The 14,085-nt window shown below is 34.5% G+C and overlaps 1 protein-coding gene and 1 long non-coding RNA gene across 4 annotated transcripts in view; one reads left to right on the forward strand and one right to left on the reverse strand.

Annotated features, from left to right (window-relative positions):
* Window positions 1–14,085, forward strand: part of NLGN1 (neuroligin 1) — a 906,829-nt gene that overhangs the window by 512,144 nt on the left and 380,600 nt on the right. The gene's annotated exons all lie outside the window — the stretch shown is intronic.
* Window positions 835–11,282, reverse strand: LOC117083746. Its single transcript, XR_004437198.1, has 4 exons — window positions 10,847–11,282; window positions 5,202–5,301; window positions 2,874–2,945; window positions 835–1,202 (listed from the first exon to the last, which is right to left on the reverse strand). It is a non-coding gene; the product is annotated as an uncharacterized LOC117083746 (long non-coding RNA).

The following is a 14,085-nucleotide window of genomic DNA, read 5'->3' on the forward strand; positions in this document are numbered from 1 at the left end:
AGCATTTTTGTTTGTTTGTTTGTTTTGTGTTTTTGAGACAGAGTCTCGCTTTTGTTGCCCAGGCTGGAGTGCAATGGCACGATCTCGGCTACTGCAACCTCGGTCTCCCGGGTTCAAGTAATTCTCCTGCCTCAGCCCCCGGAGTAGCTGGGATTACAGGCATGCGCCACCACGCCCAGCTAATTTTGTACTTTTAGTAGAGATGAGTTTCTCCACGTTGGTCAGGCTGGTCTCTAACTCCTGACCTCAGGTGATCAGCCCTACTCGGCCTCTGAAAATGCTGGCATTACAGGCGTGAGCCACCACACCAGGCCTCCACAACATTTCTTACAGTGAAGACATGTTAGGTCAATAGGGCAGAGATTTGCTAACTCAGGAGTCTCTAATATTAAACCCTAAACTCTCCTCAGACTTTATTCCAGGCACTTGACACGACTGGGTTGTTCATGCTCAGTTTCTTTCTTACCCTTCCTGATCGTTGGTAGAAGTTTCAGAGGATGAACTGCTTCACAAATACTAATGTGCACACAAATCACCTGGGATCCTGCTAAAAATGCAGATTCTGGTTCATCAGAACTGGGGTGGGGCTTCAGATTCTGCAATTATAATAAGCCTTTTGATGCTGCTGCTTGTGTTATTTATCTCTAGTATCTGCTGAATAGCTTGGGAAATGAGCTAAACCTTGAAGGACAAGGACAGGAAAAAAATGACACTTTTCCTACAAGAAACAAGACTGGATATCAGTGTTCATTGCCCATTCCAGTAATACATGTGATCATTCTAAGCCTGAAATTTGAACTTTTGCTACCATTTTATTTTGCTTTACAGTGATTCTCTTCTTTTCTAATCTCACATAGGATAAAATAAGAATAATTAAGTAATCCTTTATATAGCTTGTATTTTCTAGTATCCTTTTATTTAGAGCTATAGAAGGTATGCAGATTTTCAACTATATTCTACTAAACTTCTTAAGATTCTAAAATCACTAAATTTTAATAAGTAATATATAATGCTCTCAGCAAGTGTGTGCTTCCTTGAGGAAAAGAGAAACAAAAATATCTTGGTAATAATGTAGCATAAAAATATCCATTTGGAGTGAGAGACTTGATTTTAAGATTGAGCTGTTTTAATCTCATTGTCACTGTGGCCATTTTCTTATCTTCTCCAAGTGTTCTTCCTCATCCATAAAATGGGTATGATAACTATATCAGAGGGTGTTGGAAAGTCAAAAGGAAAACAAATTTGAAATGCTTTGGGAACTGAAGACACTTTAAATAGCTGCTAATTATTAATTATTCATTACATTTTCATGTACCTTGCCTGAAATCGCAATGTTTTATTGCATTTCACACACCAATATTTATGAATATTACTAAATGTAAGCATAAGAGACTAAATTTGGAAAAATTCTCCTAAACTCACTGTATCTCCAAAAGAAAACAAACTGTTACAATATCCAAAGAGAATTTGTTAAGAAAGCAATGCCCCAAACAATAAAAATGTACTAATTTTTGAAAAATAATTGTTTAAGCTATTGCAAGCTCCAGTGCTTTTTATAGCTAATATTCTTTTCTCTAGCTTTGCTAAATTTAGTAGTTTATCTCAATTATTAAGTGACAGTAATATGTAAGTATCTAAGAGGTGAAATAAATCTATGTTAACCTTGTATAGAATGCCTTCTAAAACAATGATCAAACTTTATGAGAATGCAAAAATACTCCTTAAATATTGTAATCATCCAGAAACACTGACACACATGTCTAATGAGTCAAAAATATTAATTTCCTTTTTCTCTCCTTCAATATATGTAAATGTTAGCAAGCCTGATGAAAGGTTGAATCAGAGATTAGCTCAAAACTGTCAAGGAGAATATCAAAACGACACCTTCTGGGGCATGTAGGCAAACCAAATACTTAGTGGAGACAGGCTAATTTATCATAGTGCAGTTGCGATGGCAACAACAGTTCTTGGTGCCATGTGACCCAAAGCAGTTTCTGTTGACTGGCTCTAACTGACTGTCAGTTCAGCAAAGGTTCCACTGTTTGCAGTGAAAAGGAAGAGAGAGCATTGATACTTGTTGAAAAGGCATAATAATAATAGTGTATCTCAAATCCTGAAAGCATCCCTTTGTTTCCTCGAAGTTTATTTTTAAGCTGGCTAAAGGGATCCCTCTAATTTTTGTTACACAAAGACCCCTTATTTATTCACAGATTAAATATATGTCCCTCTGTTTACTAAGAATTCTATCTATGCCAATAGAGTTGCAAACAACAAGAATTTAAATCTTTCAAGATAATAATAATGTTTTATTTACAATGCACTAAATTTTTTACAGAATTTTTTCTAGTGTATTTCATAAGATCACAAGACATCTGGTTGCATGAAATATAAGCCAGTAACTAAATTTCCTGCATATAATTTTTTCAAATGCAAAAAGTGGAGCCTGACAGTGTTCCCCTCTGATGGGAAGAGAGCATGAGATCTTTAAGGAAGGTAGACAATGAGTATTCACTTTATTCTTCTTGTCTCCTTTTCGCTGTTATTTTCATTGATGAGCAAGTAACAACGGCCACGGAGATAGTCACACTCTTTGATTCAACAATTCCACTCTCGGGATTTTATCTTGGGGAAACCTCACTAAAGGAATAGCTCTATGCCATAGAGGAGAAAGAATGAGATTTGGAGTCAGATATGAATTTCAAATCCTGGTTCTGCCACTTGCTCACTGACTGCCCTTGGGGAAGTATTTTTCCTCCATGAACTTCAAGTTTTCTCATTTGTAAAACAGACTTGAGAGTATCCACCCTGAACGGTGTTCAGGAGCCTTATAAATCATATGTGCTAAGTATCTGGCATATGCCCCATGTATCTACCAGAGCTCTCAGTATGTGGTATTTCTAAGTGCAATATCATCTCTAAAAACACTGGAGAAACAATCGGTATTACTAGAATTAGAAAAATGAGTAAAATTAGAAAAATGACTTAGTAAACTTTAAAAATGAGATGTATCAACAGAATTAAGCATGATCTAATCATTTAAAATTTTGATTAAAAAGATGACTATGGGAGAAATTTTATGATATAACAAAAATAATACTATTACAAAGAGCGCAAGTAAAATTATTATAGACTTTATAATATTCTATCACTATATAAAATACACATGTCTGAAGATGGCAACTGGCTGAATGAAAATACTGTAGAAATTATGATTACAAGTGATTACTGTGTTAATATTGATCCCTCCTTTAAGGCACTTCACTGTCCTTTCCATTAAAAATATAAGGAAAGAAAACAGTATAGAGGTTGCAGTGGTGAGAGGAACGTCTTCAATGGCTTACACCACCACCAAAAGCAACTAGAAGGCATTTAAAATCCCTCTTTATCTTCCACTTCAGAATACCCATTCACCACAAGTCCATGGGAGGCAGAGGCAAAGTTAACTAAATATGGCTCTGCAAACACTTTTATGCATGTTCTTGATATTCCCTGACCAGTACTGCCTCAAGGAAAAAACAGAAAACTATTTATAAGAAAGAATCCCTGTGTGAAAGAATTCTAAATTACACACCAAAGAAAGAGTAAGTGGAAGAAAAGTGGGAGAATGAGAGCAATTTGCAAGATTGATTAAAAGGTATGGTTCACCTTTGGAATGAATTTGTGTTCAAATTTAAGATTTAGATGTTCGATACCCTGGCATGTGGGAATAGCAGCTATAAGTCTTTTCCATAGGACTGGAAGTTCATTATAAACTGGAACTAATGGCCACAGAAACTAAGAGACACAGGATTTTCTAGCTGAGTCTTTTTAAGTTGAGCAGTTCACTGAGGGCCAGGTTCAGTGCTGACAGCCCAGGAAGGAGCCAGGAAGGCAGATAAGAAGGCATTGACAGGGACAGCTGGGTAGGTCTCTCAGTGAATGCTGACATGCTTTCCTCTCTCAACATCCCAGCTAAACTGGCTAGTGTCCAGGTACTATTATCTACTCCGGCAAGGACAGGCCGCATTTCATTTCATGCAAAAAGTATGTCGAGCAGAAGAACTCAGGAACAGCCAAAGAAAAGTGTTTGATTCTTTATTACACTCTTCTTATCAACTGCTCTGCTCCTGACTATGAGGTTTCTTAATTTACCAGTCTCTGTTAAAGAGTATTGCTGTTTTAAAGCAGAAAAACATATACTAAAACGATTAAAAATATAGACTGAAAATCCATCTTGTTGGTCTTCATGGAAATTCTGTTAGTCATTGTTAGAGTTCCCTACCTAAGTCAAAATCACACTGCACTGCAGGAAACTTATACGGTGTACTCAAAACAAGGAAATGACATCTAAACTCCAGTCTAGTGTGGTTGCAACTGGCGTCTTCATTAGCAAGTCAAAGTGATCACATGAAATTTGGTTGCTCTGTGCTTCCTTACAATACACAGTTGATATCTGTGGGCTGTGGTTCTGCCTCCCTAGGTACTCCAACAGCCATCTCTCTTTGAGGTCTCACCACTCTCTAGCATGTGGCTGAGTTCCCATTGTTGTTTTCGTGACAGAAGTCTCCCCTCCCCCACATCCTTAAAGAAATCACTCTTGAATCTGAAGGAAGCCTCTGCCCCACTACCACCTCTCACATTCACTTTGCCTCTTCTTCAAAGGGTTTAGGCTTTTGTGAAACAAAAGCCAGCAAGATTTACAGGCTCTGCCTGGTTTGTGGTCAGCCTTATACTTACTCGGAGAAAATGAAGAATGTGAAGCATGGAGGCTACTTGAATGGCAAAAGGGAAAGGAGAAAATAGACACACACACACACACAATGAGCCTTAATGAATATATGTGTGTGTGTATATATACACATGCATATATACATACACACACACATACACACACACACACACGTATATTTGATGAAGACTTACATTGTCAAGCAGCTCTGGGACCAAGTACAAGGTAGAGAATTTGTAGGGTATGTGTGTGGTGGCAGGGGATGGGGTTATTATGTAAAAGTGAAGCCCCAAGGCACAGGGACACTGAAACAGGGAAGAGACTAAAACAAACGTGAATCAATAGAGGCAAAATCACCAGGTTGAGCGCAGTAACCATATGAGTTTCCTGACGTAGGCCCTTCACACTAGGTCAGCTCTAAAGATCACTGATTCCTAAATCAACTGTTTCAAGATTTTTGTTTTGACTGTTTTAAGTTAAAACAGTGCCATACTTTGTGTGGTGGTGTTCCTTAGAAGATGTGCCTGTACTTGAATGGAGCACAAGATTTTATTTTGAATGGCAAATAATCCTTGTGGTTTTTAAAATAATTGCTGCAATTACAAACAGCATTAATTATGATATTATTTTCTTTGTAATCATTTACACCTTCAGTTAGACTCGGGCCTTAAGATTAGCTGGTTTGGGCAACATATTAACAGGACCAAGATCACAGGCATTGAATATCTTGGGCCGGCTATGCTGATTCTATTTCATGATTATGGATTGTACTTCTAACTTCAGCCCACAAGTTTTGAAATGCATTCTTCTGGTCTCAAGGGGTATTTTGTAAGAACACATGAACAAATCGATAAAAATCGATTTCCTATTGGAAAAAACTCAAATTTTATGACCCATATCTCATGAGTAACCGGCACCTCTGCATATGAAGAAACATAATTAATTAATTCATTTTCAAATAGAACTGTCTACAAGGATGTCAGGGTAAAACAAATTTACATTAAAAACATTGTTTATTCTTGACAGATCAGTAGTCTGAAGACTATATCTGCAGGCGGAAAATGTACTGCTCTTGAATAATATCCAAGTAACCTTTTCAACATTTTCCAAGAGCATTTGAGAAGGAAAACATATCCCTTATCAAGGATTCTTTGCCTTATAACTAACCAGGTAACTTCTAGAATCATTCTCACCATTGCTGATACAATCTATTCAAAATAATATCATGAAGAAGGCCGATTTTATCTGTAATCTATACAGATACTGTTGTGAGTTAAAGTAAGTTTGCTAGAAATAGTCATGGGAACCCACAGTTTTAGAGGCTCACATTCTATAACTGTTCTTGTCATGGGGTAGTCCCTTATTCAGACATTGAATAGTCTTTTTTTTTTTTTTGAAAAACCATGGTACTTATATTTTTGTATTCTTTTATTTTCAAGGATCATGTAGCTTTTTTTCATATTAATACTCATATGCAAAGCCTATAGTAGTCTTTCTTATTATTTTCTAATTTTTATTTTTTTAGATTATAGTAGCATTTTAGGCTGAATCAGGATTGTGTGAGAAAAGTAGCAGGGTTTTTTAGGTCATGGACTTTAATGTGGAGCTCCAAGCAGGCCTTGTCTTTCATTGCAATGGGTTAGCATGAGCATGTCTTACTCCTCCAAGCCTTAGTTTTTACATTTGTGAAATGTAGGTACTGATCCCCTATATCTTATCTTAGGTTTCTTGTGAGAATGAGATTAGATAAGCATATCATATAAACTAGCATAGTGTTAGCATGTAGCACATACTAAAAGTATGATTATGATGTCTTACTATGATCATCAGATAATGAGGAGTTTAAGTTCAGTTGCCTTTCAGCTACCCTACTATTGCTGAGTTTAATGAGTGACCTCTGATGGAGTACAGAGCTCAAAACACAATTGGCAAAACATTATCTGTGGCATGCTCCAAATATTTTGCTCATTCATTCACTCATTCATTTATTGATCACCATAAGTGGAAGGACTGGACACAAGAATATAAGCTATAGCTTAAGGAAATAGATAGGAGACGCACATTATTGCAATATAGCCTAATTATAATATTTTATATCAAATAATTTAGATACATGTAAAAGTTTTTTGTAAATGTTGTCATAATAATAACTAGGACTACATGAAAGACATTAGATATGGTAGCCTTCCAGAGAGCAATTTCAGTAGAATGACTCTTTTAATGCTATTTTTATTTATTGTAATACCTAAAGAAATACATATTCCAGTGAGGCATACACAAACAACATGAAAATTTCAGATGAGGCCACCTTTTTATAAAAGTGCTTAAATTTGACCACACTGGAATATAGGATGCGTGATCCAGTTTATCCATAAAGATACCCTAATATTCTGAAGTTAAGGATTCATTGGATCTTACTGAATACTGACAGCAAATCTAAAATGCCTTAACTAGTACAATTAAAATAAAATAAGAACAAATGAAATTTTCTGGATGGTTTCTTGTGATTGGACCAAACTGTCGAAAGAAGCAGAAAGTAGAAAAGCAGACTTGTTTTATGTAAATGTGGGTGTTTTGTTTTGTTTTGTTTTCCAACTTTAGACTACAATTGCTGAATAAGCTAGTTTCCAGCTTGCTACTCAATCAAGTGAGAATAGCATAGAAAGGGAAGAAGGCACACATTGCTTAAAAACTACTTATAGCAAGAAAACCTGAATCAGTGCACTCCAAAGTCAAGTTGATAAACTATTTAATGGAAATTAGTGACAGATTTAAAGATCTAATTTGCAGAATCTGATTTTGCTTCACTATATGAGAAGGGATTTCATGGATTTTATAATAAAGGAAGATTACAAAGAGACAATAATCTCTTGGATTACTTTATACTTTCTCTGGATTGATACTTTATCATGGGTATTGGAATCAGTCACATATGAAACTAAACTGACTATAATTTTAGACAAACCTTGTAAATCTTAGTTATTTCTTTTGTAAAAATGAGAACATTCATATGTATAAAATATTCAATAGTGATTTGCATAACACCAGTAACATAATCAATATTCATTACATATTAGTTTAATTTTGCCTAAATTTTTAATACAGATACTGATACTTTTCTTAAGAAAATAGCAAAACCAGAACTTAGATTGAATACAAAAGTGATTTTACTAAAACAAGAGAAAAGTAAACATACCCTTCTTTGCCTCTACATTTTTCTAAGCCCTGACCTAAAATTGCTCATCCTAAGTCCCCTAGTGATAGTTATATCAATTACTTCCTAGTCAGTAAGATGTCTAAGCCAAAAGTAAGGCAGAAATTCTGGAGAAAATGGCCATCAGCAGACACAGTGTATAAGTGCCTCCATCTGATTGAGAAGTCTCATATCCATGACACGATGAAATTTTATCAACTGAACTTAGGAAGGGCGCTCTGAATTTCTTACAAAGCAACATTGTGAGTGTGCGCGCATGCGTGTGTGTGTGTTGGCCCTTATCTGGATTTATTGCTGATGAATGGCTTGACTTTAAATCAACAGGCTATGATTTAAACTATTTCACTTACTTTCAGTTTGTCCATTGGTAAGTTAAACTTTTAAATTCAGTCCCTTGTCTGTAAAACTGCAGCTTATAAGAACACTTACCTCTAAGGCTGTCTTATGAATTAAATGAGATAAGGCTGTTTTATGAATTAAATGAGATAGTGTATGTAAGAGGTTATCATATTGACACCTATTAAGTATTCAGTCAGTTATAGTACTTGTTCTTATTATTTATTAATAGAAGTAATGTATTCATTTCTTATTAATATCTTCCAAAATTTGAAATTTGTAGTTCTTTAAATGTATTTATGTGAAATCTTAACTGTGCTTACTTAATGCTTCGTTAAGTGTTGCAACATGAAATGACCTCACTATTATTAAGTATCATTATAGTTCTCTGTAGCTTGCTACACATCTACAAAATGTATCAAACACCTGAATTTTAAAATGCATGGAATGGGCCAGGTGCGGTGGCTCATGCCTGTAATCCCAGCACTTTGGGAGGCTGAGGCAGGTGGATCACGAGGTCAGGAGTTCGAGACCAACCTGACCAACATAGTGAAACCCCGTCTACTAAAAACACAAAAATTAGCCCCATGTGGCAGCATGTGCCTGTAGTCCCAGCTACTTGGGAGGCTGAGGCAGGAGAATCGCTTGAACCCGGGAGGTGGAAGTTGCAGTGAGCTGAAACTGGGCCATTGCACTCCAGCCTTGGTGACAGTGAGACCCTGTCTCAAAAAAAAATATATATATATATAATATATATATGTGTGTGTGTATATATATATATGTATATATATAGAATGGTAGCATCTTCTAGTCCATTTATTGCCTTTATTGAGTGTATCAGTTTCCTATTGCTGCTGTAACAAATTACCACATATTTAGTGTTATAAAACAATATAAATTTATTATTTTATAGTCTTCAAATCAATGTGTCTACAGGATTGTATTACATTTGGCAGCTCCAGTAGAGAATCTATTTTCTTGCCTTTACTATCTTCTAGGGGCTGTCTGTATTCCTTGGCTAGTTCTTCTGCTGGTTTTGAATAAACTAGGAGTTCAGCATGTTCAATTGTCATTTTCTCTCTCTCATTTTGCTTAAGTCACCACATCTTTTATCCTGATTCTCACTCTCCTACCTCTCTCCTTTTCTTACAAGGACTCCTGTGATTATACTGGGTCCACTTGGATAATCCAGGATAATCTCTGTATCTCAAGATCCTTAACTTAATCACATCTGCAAAATATCCTGACAAATGTATTTGTAAGGTAACATATTCAAGATTCTGGAGATTAAGACTCAGGCATCTTTGGGAGGCCATTTTCTATCTGCTACAGAGAAGATGAAGGAAAAAGCTGTTTATCCCCTTGAGGACATAAAGGACAAATTAAGGAAAAGATTCAAGTTTAATATTGTTCATATTTTACTTTACAAGCATATTTCAAAGGGGATAGAGCAGAAAAAAACATTTTCTTGGGTTTTTACCATATGACAGAATCCATGCGAGATAATTTACACAATTTCATTAAATTGTCTAAGCCACACTCACTTAATTAGCCACATTTCACAGAAGAGGAAACAGGACTCCTCGGAAAATTTGTCAAAAATCATCCAGTTAATCGTAGAATTAAGGATTTGAAATAAGCCTAGCCAATTCAAAAATCCACACTCTTATCTAGGTCATGCTCTGTCTATAACTCATTGTATCTTAGCTAGAACAGTTTAAAAGAATTCCTAAAATATGAATAAAATATTTAAGGATTTCTACATCACATTAAATGGCTGATTGTTTGTACATTTTACCCATGATTTTATCTTCTATTGAACTAATAATGAAAAATATGCAAACAGAAATGTTCTAGTACATATATACAGCTATTAAATATGCACAGTTTTGCTATAGAGGACTCATTTTTCTTTCTTAATAGATAATATATATTTTTCTAAAAATTTTATAAATCTTAAAATATATGCAATCAATGTTTAAAATATTAACATGGATGCTGAAGAGCTTTGTACTTAATTTAATCAAAGGAGAATGCTGGAATGCCTTTTTTTTTTTTTTAATTTTAGTCTTAGGACTTTAGATTGCAAACTGCCCAGAGCAGGGTTGAGAGAGACACTGAGAAAAAAGGAGCAAACCTAATATCTTATGAAACTGAAAATTCTAATACTAATCTTCAGGCTGAAAGGAGAGACTAAATACAGATACTCTGAGACCACTTATGTGAGATAGAAATAAAAAAGGCTTGGATTATCTCTTATGATTATCAAGTGTTCTACCCTACTGCTAGACTAGATTACTGCATATGAAGTACCAAATAAATGGCTCTTTGGATTGAACGATTCATGGACTCCTAAAGCAGTTGTGTTAGAAAGAAAGTGCAAATGTAAATGTTATACTGCCATTAACTGTGCTCATAAAATAATGAAAAGTGTAATATAATTTGTTTTTTTTCCTATTTGGGCCATATGTTGTATCACATCATATAAGAAAAATAGAAGACACAGGCTAGCACAAAGGTTACTCAAATGTCACAGGTGCAGATTGTTCTTGGTTGAAGGGACAGATGCTACCATAAAACCTACCAACCTGCTAGTTTGGTTATTTTCATCTTCAGCCACCTTCACACATGTGGGAATGCATATGGAGCCATCACATTTGCTGTTAACTTCCTCTGAAACTCAAAGTTTAAGAGTCAGTAGCTCATCATACTCTATTAAACGTTCACAACCCCTGGTTCAACCTCTAGGTTTTAAATATTGGAGTCACCTGCTGAAGGAGAAAAGATTGGTGAATAATAGAAGACTTAAGTGCTTCAGGTGTTTCAACCTCTGTCAGTCAGAACTTTCCAGTTCTTAGCTTGTTTAGAGAGAGAGAGAGAGAGAAAGAGAGAGAAATGTTTGAAAATCACTGTTCTAGAACCTTGTGGCTGGCTGACAAATGTATACATGTGTTTAAAATGAGAAGCTTATAGTTTCAAATTTTGAATCACAAATTCAAGGAACACGATATAAATCATGAATTGGAATTCAGTATATGTGTTTCAATTTCAACATCTTTTGTTGACTTACTTATCCAACTTACTTTTTAAGATGCCTTTATGTTTTGGGGGTTTAAATGAGTTAAACCTCAAAAATCCTCCAAAACAATTGGAATTTACATGAAGTTCATAGCAATAGATTTCACTAGAATTTGGTCCTTAATATATATAATTATATATAGTATACATTATATATTTATATAATATTTATATATTATATATAATTATATGTAATGTATAGTATATACTATATTTATATATACTATATACTTTTATATTTATATATATTTATATACTATACTTTATTTATATATAAATATAGTATATAGCATATATTATATATTATATATACTACCTATATTAATATTATATATAATATATAGTATATATACATATATTAAGTATATATAGTATGTTATATATGGTATATATAATATATAGTATATAGTTTTACTATATATTATATATAGTAGAAAATAATTCAGTTGATTTTAGTAATATATTGTTTCAGTTGTAGTAATTTATTTTTTCTGTGTTCAAGTTCAGTTCATACAAGGAATGCATCTAGATATTAAAAAAAGGTTTTCTTTCCTTTCTCTAAAGGCTTCATTTATACTGTTTTGATTGTGATCAAATCTCATTTATTTTACCCTAGGAAAATATTATTTCTCAGCAACTCAAATTTATTTAAATTTATTAATTTAAATTTTTATTTTGGTTAAGAGATTATCAAGATATTTTTCCAACAAGATTATATTACCCTCATTGAAGGAAACAATTAGCATGTGTATGAGTTCTTTGACTTGTCCCAAGTCATACAGCTAATGAGTGTTAAAACTTGAAATGAGCTGAACCCTCCTAGCAGCTAGTATGTATTCTCATCAGGTTGTTCCTTCTTCTATGTATATAACCTTTGAAAATACAGTCATCAGAAGCTGACATCATGAAGAATTCCGTGGTGTTTATCATTGCTAATTGTAGTAGTTGGGGCTATTTGAATCATTGGCTGACTGAAACAGACCCTTAGGGCGTGCTTATTCTAACTCACCACTCATTTTCTAAGCAGGTTTTTCTTTGTGCCACTCTGAATACATTATACCAACAGCTACAGCAGAGCCCAATTCAGGGTCTTAGCAACCCAGGGTGGTGCTACATAATTCCTAAACTTTACCTAATATCTTTTGGTGGTGGTGGTGTTTCTTGGTTATTGGGCAATTTAATCCGTTTCTAAATAATGTTTTAAGTAAACAGGTTCATTGATCCAGATTAATACAACTACACATATTAAGGGAATAATATAGAAATCTCTATTTTTTATGACTTGGAATTTTAAAATTTGTATAAAGAACTAAATATTTATGTTTTTATATGTTTGATTGATTTTTATTAATAAATGTTTCCTGAACTTTAAGTAGACAGAATCAGTCTAATATAAGTTATTTGCCAAGCACTGTAGAAGAAAAAGGGACAAATATAGTTTAGACAGTATACCTGTAGCTGCATGTATACTATAAAACTTTGAGGAGAATTATTTAGTTTTTGTTTTCATGGCACCTTAAGGTACATGGCCTAAAGGTGTGGAGGAATTGCCTTATGGAAGAATGCAATAATATTAGGTACATTTAGGAACTGGGAACTCAAGGGAGGATTTGATGGCTTGCTAGGCATATGTCTGTGAAAGGTATCTAGAGTGACTCAGTAATGAGGCAATTTCTTCAATTCAAGTTGTTATCTTCAGATAAAAACAGCAACAAAAAGACTTTGAATTGGCAATATATGCTAATTAGATGTATATCAAGTAATTGGCAAATTATAGCAACTTTTTTGAGTAATTTACATCATATTTAAATTTTTTGTCTAATACCAAACAGCTCTGTTGAGAAAAATAAAATCTATTGTCTGAACTCTTCCTTCAATCAAGATAATCAAACTAATAAAACTGTTTAAGACACCCAAATAAAATTATGTTTTAAATATCTTTCTAGATTTTATTTTGAATATCATTATGCACACAATTATATATTATTAATATATTTTGAATTTCTGGGTTGCAAATCACCCTGGTGGCCAAAGGACAGTGAACTAGAGGTCACAAGCTTGAGGCCCAAAGACACATGTTTGCATAGCCAACATAGTATCTGTTCTGCCTATCAATTGCTACATCACAAGCCAACCCAAAATGTAGTGGCTTACAACAATTTACTTTTGAGTTGTGTTCTGGTTCTGTGGTTGACTGTTCTCAACTGGGTAGTCCTCGCTTTAGCCTCATGGGTTTTCAGTCAGATGGTGTCTGTGCTTCAAGTCATGTGAAAACTTTACTGGGTTTAAAGACGAAAATGGCTTCTTTACTCATATACGAGATGCCTCTGTGTTCCTTTATGAAGTGTGTTTTGCAGCAGGTTAAGCCAAGGTTTCTTAATATGAGCCAGGAAGCAGGAATTACTGTCCTATTAAGGGCCACCATGTAATCTGTGGAGCCTAGTGCAAAATAAAAATGTGGGCCCCATGTTCCACAATTATTAAAAACTTCAAACAGTGAGAACAGAACATTAAATCAAGCTTGAGGCCCTTCTAAGCATTGGGTCCTGTGTGACTGTGCAGGTTGCATGCCCTTGAAACTGGCCTTGTAGCTACTTAGAGACATATCTACTGGGGAAGCTCTGGCCACCCTTACCTGTAGCTCAGTAACAGTTGACTCTTTTAGATAGGGCAAGATAGGGAAGATAAGGTTGGATATTTCTTCCCCATAAATGGATATATTGACAAATATATATATAATATATTTATC

This window comes from Trachypithecus francoisi, unplaced genomic scaffold, assembly GCF_009764315.1.
Source record: "Trachypithecus francoisi isolate TF-2019V2 unplaced genomic scaffold, Tfra_2.0 Lachesis_group0, whole genome shotgun sequence".
Taxonomy (NCBI): Eukaryota; Metazoa; Chordata; class Mammalia; order Primates; family Cercopithecidae; genus Trachypithecus; species Trachypithecus francoisi.